The 12,599-nt window shown below is 40.1% G+C and overlaps 1 protein-coding gene across 2 annotated transcripts in view; it reads right to left on the bottom strand.

The window, feature by feature from the left end:
* Positions 1-12,599, bottom strand: part of Adk (adenosine kinase) — a 400,912-nt gene that overhangs the window by 66,693 nt on the left and 321,620 nt on the right. The window lies entirely within an intron of this gene.

Below are 12,599 nucleotides of genomic sequence, written 5' to 3'. Positions count from 1 at the left end.
AAAGGACCTAGGCTCAGTTCCCAGTACAAAAGCAAACCCAAACTACCTTAAATCTCCTGCTCCTGAGGAGAGCGTTTCTGGGTGGAGACCTTGTCCGTTGGTACGATGACTGCCTGGCAAGTACAAAGTGCCAGTACTAGCCCCCACCAATAAACAGAGTCAAGTTTCAAATTAGAATAGTGTTTTAAAGAAGAATTCCTCGTCTGTTGTTAAGATGGAATTTCCCTGTGTAGTCTATGCTGGCCTGGAGTTTGTGATTCTCCTGTATCTACCTCCACAGGCTGGAATTATAACGGTGTACCCTTCTGCCCAAAGGAAGAGAGCTTTACTTTTTCTAAATTTTTTTTTTTTTACTTATTTTAGATGTTTACAGAATATGATTATGCTGACTTGGAAATAATAAAATTAAGATAATGCCAATTTTTCAAAGATCTGGCAGAGAAAAAGAATTGCTAACCTTTATTCTGTAAAGACTTAATTTTCCATAGGAAAGGGCATTTAAAAAACATGATAGTAGAAGAAAAAAATGATGAAAAACCATGAACTTTACATTCTTCTTCATGATTTAGTGTCAGTAATCTAGACTTCATTGTCTTTCACCACCTAATAACACTCCTTTGTGCTCTCTTTTAAATGGTCTGCTATAACCACATATATATTAACCACATATACTATAACCACATATACATTTGTTTACATATACATGCACTTAACATTAAGATATTCATGGTTTTTAAGATATTCATGGTTTTCTTTCTAGATTGCATTACTTGTTTAACATTATAATTCTAAGTCCATCCATTTTTCCTGCAAAGTTTATGATTTTATTTTCATTTAGAGCTGAAAAATATTTTAAATATATATCAGATTTTCATTATCTATCAAGCTGGTGATAGGCATGAAACCTGGTTGCATTTCCTTGCAATTCAAGCAGCAAAAATATAGAGGTGGAAACATCTCTATGGCAAGGTATGGGGTTCTCTGAGTACATATCCAGGAGTGGAATAGTTGTGTTATATGGAAATTCTATTTTTATTTTTTATCTTTTGAGCAACTTCCAAATTGATATGTATAACGGATGTACTAACTTGTACCCACCACCAGCAGTGACTAACATTTTATTTTTCTACATCATTGTCAACATGTATAATCAGATTTCTTTCTTATTTCCCCTCCCCCCCACACACATATTTGAGAACCTGACCCAGGGCTCTGCTCTTGCTAGGCAGGTGCTCTACCTGTAAGCTAAATCCCTAATCCTGTCATCAGATTTCTTGATGACAGCCATTCTGGGGTGAGGTGGACTAAGGATGTTGAATTTAATAGCTCTAAAAATAATTATTGGACATTGTGTTTCTTTTGTTGAAAACTACATATTTTTTTTTGTATTTTCATCTAGAAGTTTCAGTTTTCACAGATCTTTGATCTATTTTGAACTGATGCTTGTTCAAGGAAAAAGATACAAACCTAGTTTCCTTCTTCTGGAGGTGAGTATCCAGTTTTTCCAGTACCCCAACTTGAACAGACCATGTTTGTTTTCTTTTTTTGCCCTGTAGCTGAGTGCATAAAAACCCTAAGAGATGCTCACAGCTTCAGAATGGCTCTTATGACTGCCCAGAAGTCTAATGAGATGTATAGAGTTTGGGACTGGGCAAGTTTCTGTTTTGAGAGGCTACATGAATCTAGTCATGTTATTTTTATGAGTTCATTAGAATAAAGTAATTTTTGTATTTAAAAAAGAAAATAGTTAAGCCTGTATAGTAGCACACGCCTGTGATTCTAGCATTGGGAAGGAAGAGGTGGGAGGACTGATGTGGTCAAAAACCATCCTCCTCTAGACAGTGAGCAAAGCTCAGGTCTACAGAACAGCTATCCAGGTTGGCTAGGATAACAGAAACCAACCAGACCAGACCAGACCGACTGATGACCGACTGACCAATCAACCAACCAACCAGCCAACCAACCAACTAACCAAAAGAACAAGAAAAGGGAAGGAAATAGATTTAAAAAATGACAAGTTTTCTCAAAACCTTGGTACTATTTCCTTGATATTCTCTCTCTTCCTCTCCCCCTGCCTACTCATAACAGTGTTTCTCCATATAGTTCCAGCTGTCCTCCAACTCACAGAGATCCACCTGTCTCTGCCTCCAAAGTGCTGGGATTAAAGATATGTGCCACCATGTCCAGATCTGATCCTGTTTTCCATATCACCCAGACCATGAAGTTTTATATCAGTGGTTCTTAATTTGTGGGTTGCTACCCTCTTGGGGGGGTCAAATGACTCTTTCACAGGGGTCATATATCAGATATCCATCATATCAAATAATTATATCATAATTCCTAACAGTAGCAAAATTAGTTATGAAGTAACAACAAAATGATTTTATAGTTGGGAAGGTCACCACAATATGAGGAGTTACAGTAGAGTCGTATCATTAGGAAGGTTGAGAACCACTGCCTTTTTTCTTTTCTTTTTTAGGAATACACTTTTTTATTAGATATTTTCTTCATTTACATTTCAAATGTTCCCTTTCCTGGTTTCCCCTCTGAAAACACCCTATCCCACCCTCCCTCCGCCTGTTCACCAACCCACCTACTTCCCTGTCCTGGCATTCCCCTATACTGGGGCATTGAGCCTTTTTAGGACCAAGGGCCTCTCCTCCCTTTGATGTCCAACAAGGCCATCCTCTGCTACACATGTAGCTGGAGCCATAGGTCCCTCCATGTGTACTCTTTGGTTGGTGGTTTAATTCCTGGGAGCTTTGGGGGGGGGGGTACCAGTTGGTTCATATTGTTGTTCCTTCAGTGGGGCTGCAAGGTCCTTCGGTTCCTTCAGGTTTTCTCTAGCTCCTCCATTAGGGGCCTTGTGCTCAGTCCAATGGAGAACCACTGCTTTATATGACGAACATTTTAACTTGAAAGACAAATTACAGAGCCCGCTGTAGAGCCCCACACCTGGAATTCTAGCACTCTGGATATGAGGAGTACTATAAGAGCAAACTCAAGGCCAGCTTGGACTATGAGAGACAGGGAGAGGGAGAGCGAGGGAGGTAGGGAACTCCCACCTGCCTGCCCCACCTCTCACGCTCTGGGGTTACAGGTGACAGCTGGGGTGCAGGTACTACTCTGTCTAGTGTATGTGGTGCTGGGATGGAGCCCAGGGCCTCACACATTCTAAGTGTGCTCTCTACCGACTGAGCTACATCTGTGAACATCTTTTCAGGTGTTTGAGAGAAAACCCAGGACTTCATTCCATGTACTTCTAATGCTCTCCACTGACTGGGCTTTTTCGGCAGTCTGCTTTATCACTGTGCAAAGTTTCACATGTTTATAGAGAAAGAGACAGAGACCAGAGAAATAAACGAGGGACACACACACACACACACACACACACACACACACACACACACACACAGAGGCAGGAAAAAAAATCACATACAAAGAGAAAAACTTAGGTCGACAAAGCAAGAGTCAACCATTATGGAGAACACAAAAACTTTGATATTTAAGGAAGTATGATAGCCAGGTACACTGGTACATGCCTGTGATCTTAGCACATGGGTTAGAAGTGAAGGCAGGAGGATGGTGAGTGTTAAACCAGCCTGGACTAGTTCACTTTTCTGTGCTTATCTTAGAGAATAAGTCTGATCTTTGATAAGGAAATAAATACTGATGGTATTAATGGGTGGCACTGGGAAACTGTGATGCAGAGGAGGTACCCTTGGCACCTTCATGGCTAACAGAATGAGCACATGATGCTAATTAGTCAAAGCAGTGGCTGTCTGATTCATCTCTACTTTCCCACCCATCGGACCTTGTACTATAATAAAGCTTTTCTTCTCATTCTCATTCTCAGCCAAAAACAAAGGCAGAATAATGAATGAATGAAGACATAAATAAATCAATGAATTCATTAAAAATTTGGATCTGAGTTACCTCACTCAGGATATTTTCTAGTTCCATCCATTTGCCTGCAGAACTCGGGATGTCCTCGTTCTTAATAGTTCAGCAGTAGACCCAAATGGACATGCATGGTATGTACTCACTAATAAGTTAGTAAGTGGATATTAGTAAAAAAAAAAAAAAAAAAAGTACAGAATACCCAAGATATAGTCCACAGAACTCAAAAAAGATCAATAAGCTGAAGGGCCCAAGTGAGGATGCCTCAGTCCCACTTGGGAGGGAGAAGAAAGCAATCACAAGGGGGAAGGAGGGACCTGGGAGGGAAAGTGATGGGGGTTGGAGAGGGGGACCCAGAGGGGAGTCTGATCTGGTATTGGGTGAGGGAAAAGGACTGAAGATCTGAGGGCCAGCAGGAAGAATGGGATCAGGCAACCTTGGGAGGTAGGAGGACCAGCAGTCTCAATTAACCGAGATCTCTCAGACACTGGACACAGCAGAGGACTGCTGGGTCTGGGTTCAGTCAGAGAAGATGCACTTAACCCTCAAGAGACTGGAGGCCCTAGGTTGGGGGACATCTTTTTGGAGACAGGGGTGGAAGTATGGGCTATGGAACAGTTGGAGGGTGGATGGGGCAGGGCAGGGGAATTAAACCTGGAGTGTAAATAAATAAATAAATAAATAAAATTGGAGATAGGCTATTAATAACAGTTTTAGTACAAATATATTTTACTACTAAAAGATGTGTATGATCACATATAGCTCATATTTAATAAAAGGCAGAGGTTTACTATCTTGAGAGCGTAGTCTTATGCAGTATATATATATATTTTTTTTAAAATTTAAAAATATTTTTAAATTTATTTTTTGGGGGGGGCTGGAGAGATGGTTCAGTAGTTAAGAGCACTGGGTGCTCTTTTGGAGGTCCTGAGTTCAGTTCCCAGCCACCACATAGTGGCTCACAACCCCATCTGTGATGGGATCTGATGTTCTCTTCGGGTATGCAGTTATACATGCAGGTAGAACACTCATATACATACAAATTGAAATGAATTTTATCTGTGTACATATGTGAATATATTTCCTGTGGCGTGCACAGGGAAGTCAGAGAACAACTAGTGGATTCTGGGCATCGAGCTCAGGTGGTCAGGCCTGGCAGGAAGTGGTCACTGATTCGCCTTGCCTCGGTTTTCAGTTTAAGAATTGCAGTTCTTGAAATGCTGCCAAAGCAGGTCTCAACCACCTCAATTTTAATTGTCATCTTTGTTTCAGCTTCCAGAGAAGACAAGAGAGACTCCAGGTACACACCACTGGACACAAGTTAAAAAAAAAATTGTGAAGTTTTCATAATGGTGTAAAGAATAAAGTAATGCTAAGATCCCATAATTTCTTTTTACCATTTCTTTGGAAAGACACAGCTTACTGTCAGAGTTTGGTAATCTAATAAAAGAAACTTGTCTTAAATTTAATCTTGTAAAAGTGGTAATTTAAGACTGATATAAATTTTTCACATACAAACCAGAAACTTTTCTAGATTTACCCAACCTCTTTTCTGGATGTGTCCACAGACACAGTTTATGCCAAATCTTTTCATTGCTCGCCCTAGGATGCCTGTGAGGATATACCTAATCCAAATATCTCAGTGTGTAGTCAAGATCAACTGCTTATAAGAGATGACTTCATGTAGTGTAAATCTTTTCTCAAAACCTCAATTTTTATCTTTACAACACTGTAGATTTTAAGTCCACAGTATCTCCCTCTTCATCTCCTTCCGTCCTTCTCCCTCACTCGGAAGAGCTTTACAACACAGCAAACCTAGACTTACTGGTATGACCCCGAACAAGTTAGTAAATGCTCCTAAGGCTACATTTACTGACAAAATTAAGAAAATACTCAATTAAAAGATATTGGGGTTAGTGGTGTAACTCAGTGGTGGAGGGCATGTTTGTCATGTGTGAAGTCCTTTGCTCAACCCCTAGGACCAAATCTCCCCTATGATCATTATTGTAAATGGAACAATCAATAATTGTAATGTGGAGAAAATTGATACATATTACTTTAATAATCAACTGATATTAAAATTTCTGAACAAAAGAAGATATTTGTATAATGCCAAAGAATCTCCTCCAAACTATCCACTCCAATAGAAAGGATAAACCAATCGATAGATAACACCTTAGCCCAGGGATCAAGGGTAACATCACCAGTAATCACCAGACTTTGTGACATCATTTAACCTCCCTGATATGATGCTCTCAAGAAGGGCACTCTGTGGTTTTCTTGTTCAAAATGTACAACTGCAGTCCACTCACAAGAACACCAGACATACTAAATAGAGAAGGCCATTCTACAAAATGAATAACCATTTTCTAAAGTAGGAACCATACTTCCTAAGTATCAAGGCCACAGACAATGGAGACCAAAAATCTGCCAGGGACTGGAAGCTGCTAACAACGCACGACACAGATGTAATATGGGAGATCCTATGTTAGACTCTGTGCAGGAGAGAGCACTCAACGAGTAAGGGCACTTGCAGCCAAGACTAACGAGTTCAATCCTCAGAACACACATGCGTGGAAGCGAAGAAAGGTCTTCTAAAAGTTGTTCTCTGACCTCCATATGCATGTGAATACTCTCACACAAAATAAAGCAAGAGGAATCACAGTGAGACTGGAATATATCCTGTTTACACTTTACATTGGATGTATGTTAATTTTCTGATTTTGGTATTAAACTTCTGGGGGTGTAACTTATTTAAGATGCTAATAGTAGCGGAAGGTAGGTAAAATAGAAATGGGAATTCCACTATGTTCTTGTAATTTTTCTAAAACTAAAGTCACTTTACTGTAAAAAGGTGAAGCTAGACATGGCAGACATGTCTGTAATTCTAGCATTAGGGAAAAATAAAGCACAGGATCCTGAGTTTGAGGACAATCAGGGCCACATAGCAAGACCTTAACTTAAAAAACAGTTCCTGTTCCATGATCACTCCTATAATCTCAGGATATGGGAGGGCAAGCATGGAGGACCAACATGAGTTCTAGGTCACAGGCTCCATAGTGACTTTAAGGCTAGCCTGGGCTTTGGGGAATGAGATTTTGCTTCAAAAAAGAAAGAAGGCAGAGCTGAAAAGAGTTGGCTCAGGGGGTGGGGACAACTAGCTGGTCTTGCAGAGGACTCAGGTTCGATTCCCAGCAGCAGAATGGGGTTGCTCACAACCGCCTGTAGCTCCAGTCCTAGGGGATCCAAAGCCCTCTGGACTCTACGTGTGGTAGCATACATGTGGTGTACAAAGATACACAGGGGCAAAGCACCATACGTATAAAATAAAAATAAACAAAACCAAAGAAGGAAGATGGAGATGAAAGAGCTCAATGTAATTACTGTAGGCTAATACAAACCCAATTTTGTTCCTCTTAAAGATTCTCATTTTAATTCTCCCTAAAACTTTCAATTCTGTAAGATGTTCCTCTAATCTCTAGAAAGGGACTAAAAATTACTGAGTACTTAAAACTCAACTATACTATCTAATAAGGACGAAAAAGATTCCCAGGGGGTGAGGGCAAGAGATGAACTTCAGAGTTGAGCCATAAACCATTACAGGGCTCTAAAGGGGTCCCTAATTTTAATTTCTCTATATAGAAGACACTACAATTTCCTCTAACTTACTTGAAAATATTCACTAGGTCTTTCCCACCCCAGGCAGTAGGTCTCTTAGTACATCTCGTCTTGCAGATGAAGAGACTGACTCGCAGACATTGAATATGCAGATTAAGGTTATAAACAGAAGCATTGGAGCCAGGATTGCCCATCCCTAGTCTGCCCATAGGAATGAATCTCACTGTTTGGCACCACTACTTCCAGGCTACCCACAGACTTCACTACTCTGTGAACTCTGCGATATACTTTTTGTTATTATCACAAAAGTATAGATTGTTCTTCTCCGGTTATCTCTTCTGCACATTTACATTTGTCCTGATCTTTATATCTTTATTTAGAGGTGATTTTTCCTAGTTGTTTTATAGCACAAATTACAATGTTTAGGTATTTAGGTACTTGTCATTGTCAAGACCATTGTGAAGCCCAACCTCTTCTTCTAGTGTCCTAGATCATGGTGGAGGAAAGCAGGAGGTCTGTAAGGAAGAGCACCAGACTTGGAGAGTTGAGCTCCACTTATCCAGACAGTATCTGTGAGCTGTGCGGTCTCGGACAGGCCACACAGCCTAGGTTTCACCTGTTGACCTGACTATCTTCCTCTCAAGGTTTCTGGAAGTATTAAATGTACCGGTGACACACTGGAAAGATTTATAAACCGCAGCATTTTGTAACATGTAAAATTGTGCTTTTATCAACTCTGGTTTAGTGTAGTATTATCTTCTGCTATTTTAAAGACTATACTTTCTTGGGCCAGGGAAATGTTTTGTGGGTAAAGATGCTTGCTGCCAAGTGTGATGACCAGGGCTTGATCCCTGGAACCTAAAAGGTAAAAGAGAGGACTGATTTCCACAAGTTGCCCTCTGACCTTCATACCTGCACTGTGGTACTGCCACCCAATGAAAGAGTGAACGATTTCTTTTTAAAAAGAAGGCATTTTCTTCCTTCCACTCTCTTGTTTTCATTTCCTTTTCATCAGGCAGGCGATCCAAGGGTTTGAACCCTGTCCCAGTCTGTCCCAGCTGTGGCTTTCCCACACCCTGCTCACTCAGCTATGCATCCTCCGTGACCTGCCCATCGCCACTCAAGTCTTAGGCCGTTTTCCTCACTTGACTCAACCCAGAGATGCTGGCTTTGTGGAGTACACAGTACATTGTGTTACCACCGTGTTCTTTCTTGTCTGGTGGCCTTTGTCCTTTTGTTTCCTGTTTGAAGTGTGTCTTCTTGGCTGGCTGATTAACTGGCTCCCCCCCAACCCCCTTCTTCTGTCATTGCTAGATAGCTCTATTTGTCAGGTTTTAACTTTCTTTTCCTTCTTTAAAAAATTTACTATTGTGGGGGATGGGAACACATGTCTTCTACATCACATGTACGGTGGCTCCAAGGACAGCTTGCAGAACTGGTTCTTTCCTTCTTTTTTTCTGGGGAACAGTTTTCAGATAGAAAACTATCTGATCTGTTTCTCCTAGTCCATTTTAAAAATTATCCTCCTTTGGGACCCAGTCCTCCTGGAAAGCACCAAAGCACTCCTTTCGCCAGCAGGATCTGACTCAGGTCTTATTTTCAGAGACTATGACAGTTCAATTCTAAACTTTGTGCAGAACACAAGAACCTAAGTACTACCTGAGAGAGATGCCGGGGAACCATTACTTCCTGATTATGCCATGTAGATTTTCTCCTCACTGCTGATCAACAGAACTTTTTGAGATGATGTATATGTTTGCTATCTGCACAGTCTAATAAAGCAGTCATCATGCCCATAGGCTATGGGGTATGAGATATGTGTATAGGGCAGACAGTGTGAGAGTGCACTTTGTTTTATTTTTAAAGACAGTTTCACTGTCTCACAGTTTCACTGTGCTTTACCCTGTTCTCAAACCCATGGGTTCAAGCCATCCTCCTGCCTTAGCGTTCAGGGTGGTTGGTACTACGGAGCCACAGATACTCTTAGTCTTGAATTTTAAATTTTAGGTAATGTTAAATAATCTTAACTTGAACAGCCAAGTGTGACCATTGGACCGTGCAATTTTATACTTTGTCGTTGAGTGTTACAAGGTGATTGCGTCTCCATGGCCAGAGAAAGGCTGTGATGCTCAGATGTTCTGGGTAGTCAGAGGCTGGGGCAAGAAGGGAATGAGAGTAAGATCACTTTGTTTCCCATGTGGAGAAAGCATTACGCCTTACACACCTGCAAGAGAAGGAAAATCTTTGCTTGGAGTCATCCTGACTAAATGACTCAATGGTTTGAATTCCTTTAAAAAATTGGCACATATTTCTGTTGTGGAGACAATGAAAATATGGAGAATAACTAAATTTAAGTTTTGGAGGTATTTTCTTCATTTTATTTAACTCCCATCAATTTATGATAGTTTTTAAAAGGCTTTATAATGAAGCCTGCTTTTAAGTACCTTGTTTTTATTTAGATTCTAACAATGTAAACCTTTAATCAGTTCAGCCCAAGAAAAGGAAGACTTAACAGCACACTGCAGTCTGAGCTGTTTTTCCAGAATAATAAAAGGCCTCACAAAACTCCTCACCAAGGATTGTCATTTTAAATTCTTAGCAGGTCTGTCATTTAAATCGGGCACTATGCAATTTTCCATCACCTATGTAGAGAGACCCACTCTCCTGCCTTGTGCTCTCCCTGCCTACCTCCCTGCCTACCTCCAGCTTTTATCTCCTCTCCAGTGTTCTCCTAAGCGGCTGCTTCTCACTAAAAAATGCCCAGTTCATCTTAAAGATTAAAGATGTTAAAAAAAAAAAAGATTATCGAAAATTTGCAGAGAAACCCACAAGGGCATCATAAACAATGCCGCTGAGGATCTTTCCTGATGCATAAGCACAGGTTATTTTTAGAGGTGTCGGGCTGGTCTGCCAGCAGTCAGATCACCGATGGCAACACTCTGTGGTTTGGGTAAAGGATTGGGATTAATAACAGAAAATAAGGGAGGGCAGGGGTGCTGGCAGGAAGGAAGGGTGCTTGCCATTCTGTTCTTTCAATCACTCCACTTGTCTTTTTCTTTTCTTTTTAAGGTGCTCCAAATTCAGAGCCAATATTAAGGCAGGAGAGTGAAAATACAAAATTTTGTCTGGTTTGTTACACTAGATGTGGGAACATCAGAACACTTCCATAGACAGAAAATTGCTAAGATAAAGTAACTTAGCCTTGTTTTATTCAAGAGTACTACACTCTCTCTATACCTATGCTTTTGTATTTTTCTCTAATGAAGTAAGAAAACTTTAATGACATTATAAACATCACTGGACTTCTCAGACAGCATTCCACACGTGGGTTGTGTTTTTACTAACAATCCTGACTTGAGGCTTCTCTTTTCATGGCTCGTATAAATTCTGCAATGCTTCTAATGCTTTTGGGGATCCATAGAGGGACACATCAAGACACTGTATGCACTAGAGAATCTAACACAGCACTGCAACATCACTGGCGGAGCTGTGTTTATATGCTGGAAGGTAACAGACGGGTGAGTATGATAATCATCACTTTGCTTACATGGTCTAACACATTATGGCAGACTATGGCAAAGGGAAACGATTTTTAAATCAGTAAATAGGAACCAATGAAAGGCTAATATAGTGCTGGTTAGCAGGACATAGAGAACGCAATTTGTTGCTAAGACCGAATATAGACCAGGAACTCAAGGAGCTCGAGAAGAAAAAAGGTCTGTGCTAGGCTTACACCCCCTCCCCCCCAAAAAATCACAGGAGCACCACAGAACTGAGATTTTACTATATGCATGATATATACCTAACTATCTGCAAAACCAATCATGGAACCCAAATATTTTTGTTTAATGATAACACAGCTAAATGACAGGTACAAATTTATATTCTAAAAGCTCTTATCTATGAAGCATTTGAATTTGTAGTTTTTGAGAATATTAGTTTTTAGGGAAAAAAACCTCAGCATAGTTAAAACTTTATGATTTCAGACAGGGTCTCACCATGTATCCCTGGCTGGCTCTGAACTCAGAGGCCTCTGCCTCTAGAGCACAGGTAATATAGGAATGTATACAACCATGCCTAGAGGTAAAACTTGAAAAATGACTGAAAGCATTTACATATATTCTCACAATCAAAACACTTTTTTTTAGATGTCTTTGTGTGTATATACATGAGTGCTAACTCTCTAGCCTAACATTAAAAAATTATATTAATTTAGTGCATATGTTCACACATGTCTCAAAGCTCTAGTGTGGAGGTCAGAGGTCACAGCACCTTTATCTGATGAGGTATTTGGCAGCTCCACATTGCATCGGTGAACACTCTCCTGACTCCATCTGGTCTTATACAGCAGTTGTCAGTTTGGGAAATTAAATAATAAGACAAGGAACTTTGGAAATCCCGTTCTACACTACTTACTTCTACAGTGACTCAAGTGTGCTAAAACAATGGAAGCAAACTTGTAAGAAGTCAACGATTACATCATTTTCCTATGATTCAAATAACTGAGGGAATTCTTAGAGGCATGCTCACTGTCTTCCTCTATGATGAAAAGGAACTGTTTCTGGTTTATACAGTCACCACACGTGTATATTATTTTGTTTCTTAATGATGAATCTGCTTCTAATACATTTCATTAATAGTTGTATCACAAATTCACACTTCTTTAAGGAGCTTAAAGCTTACACAGTATTGTTCAATCAGCATTCAACTCACAGTTTCTATGCATGGTAGACAATACTGAGTATGCAAATGAGGGTAGAGTTCCTAAATCTCAATTACATTTCTAAAGTTATGAGTGGGGTGGCTCAGCCTCTAAAGGTGCTTGCTGCCAAACCAGACGACCTGAGTTCAATACCCACACCTGCATGGTGGAAGGGATAGAACTGATTCCAGCAAGTTCTCCTTGAACTTCATACATATTCTGTGGCAGGCAAGTGCCGTCCTACTAAATAAGTAATATAATTTTTAAAAGTTATTCTAGTCATATAAATTACAAGTTGATGTATAAAACAGCATCTGACATTGTTCCGACTCACTACTGTAGCCATCAAAGACTCATAAACTCAGTTAATTATCTGTCA

The sequence above is a fragment of the Apodemus sylvaticus genome, chromosome 8, assembly GCF_947179515.1.
Source record: "Apodemus sylvaticus chromosome 8, mApoSyl1.1, whole genome shotgun sequence".
In the NCBI taxonomy this organism is placed as follows: Eukaryota; Metazoa; Chordata; class Mammalia; order Rodentia; family Muridae; genus Apodemus; species Apodemus sylvaticus.
This window is presented reverse-complemented; position numbering and strand designations above follow the sequence as displayed.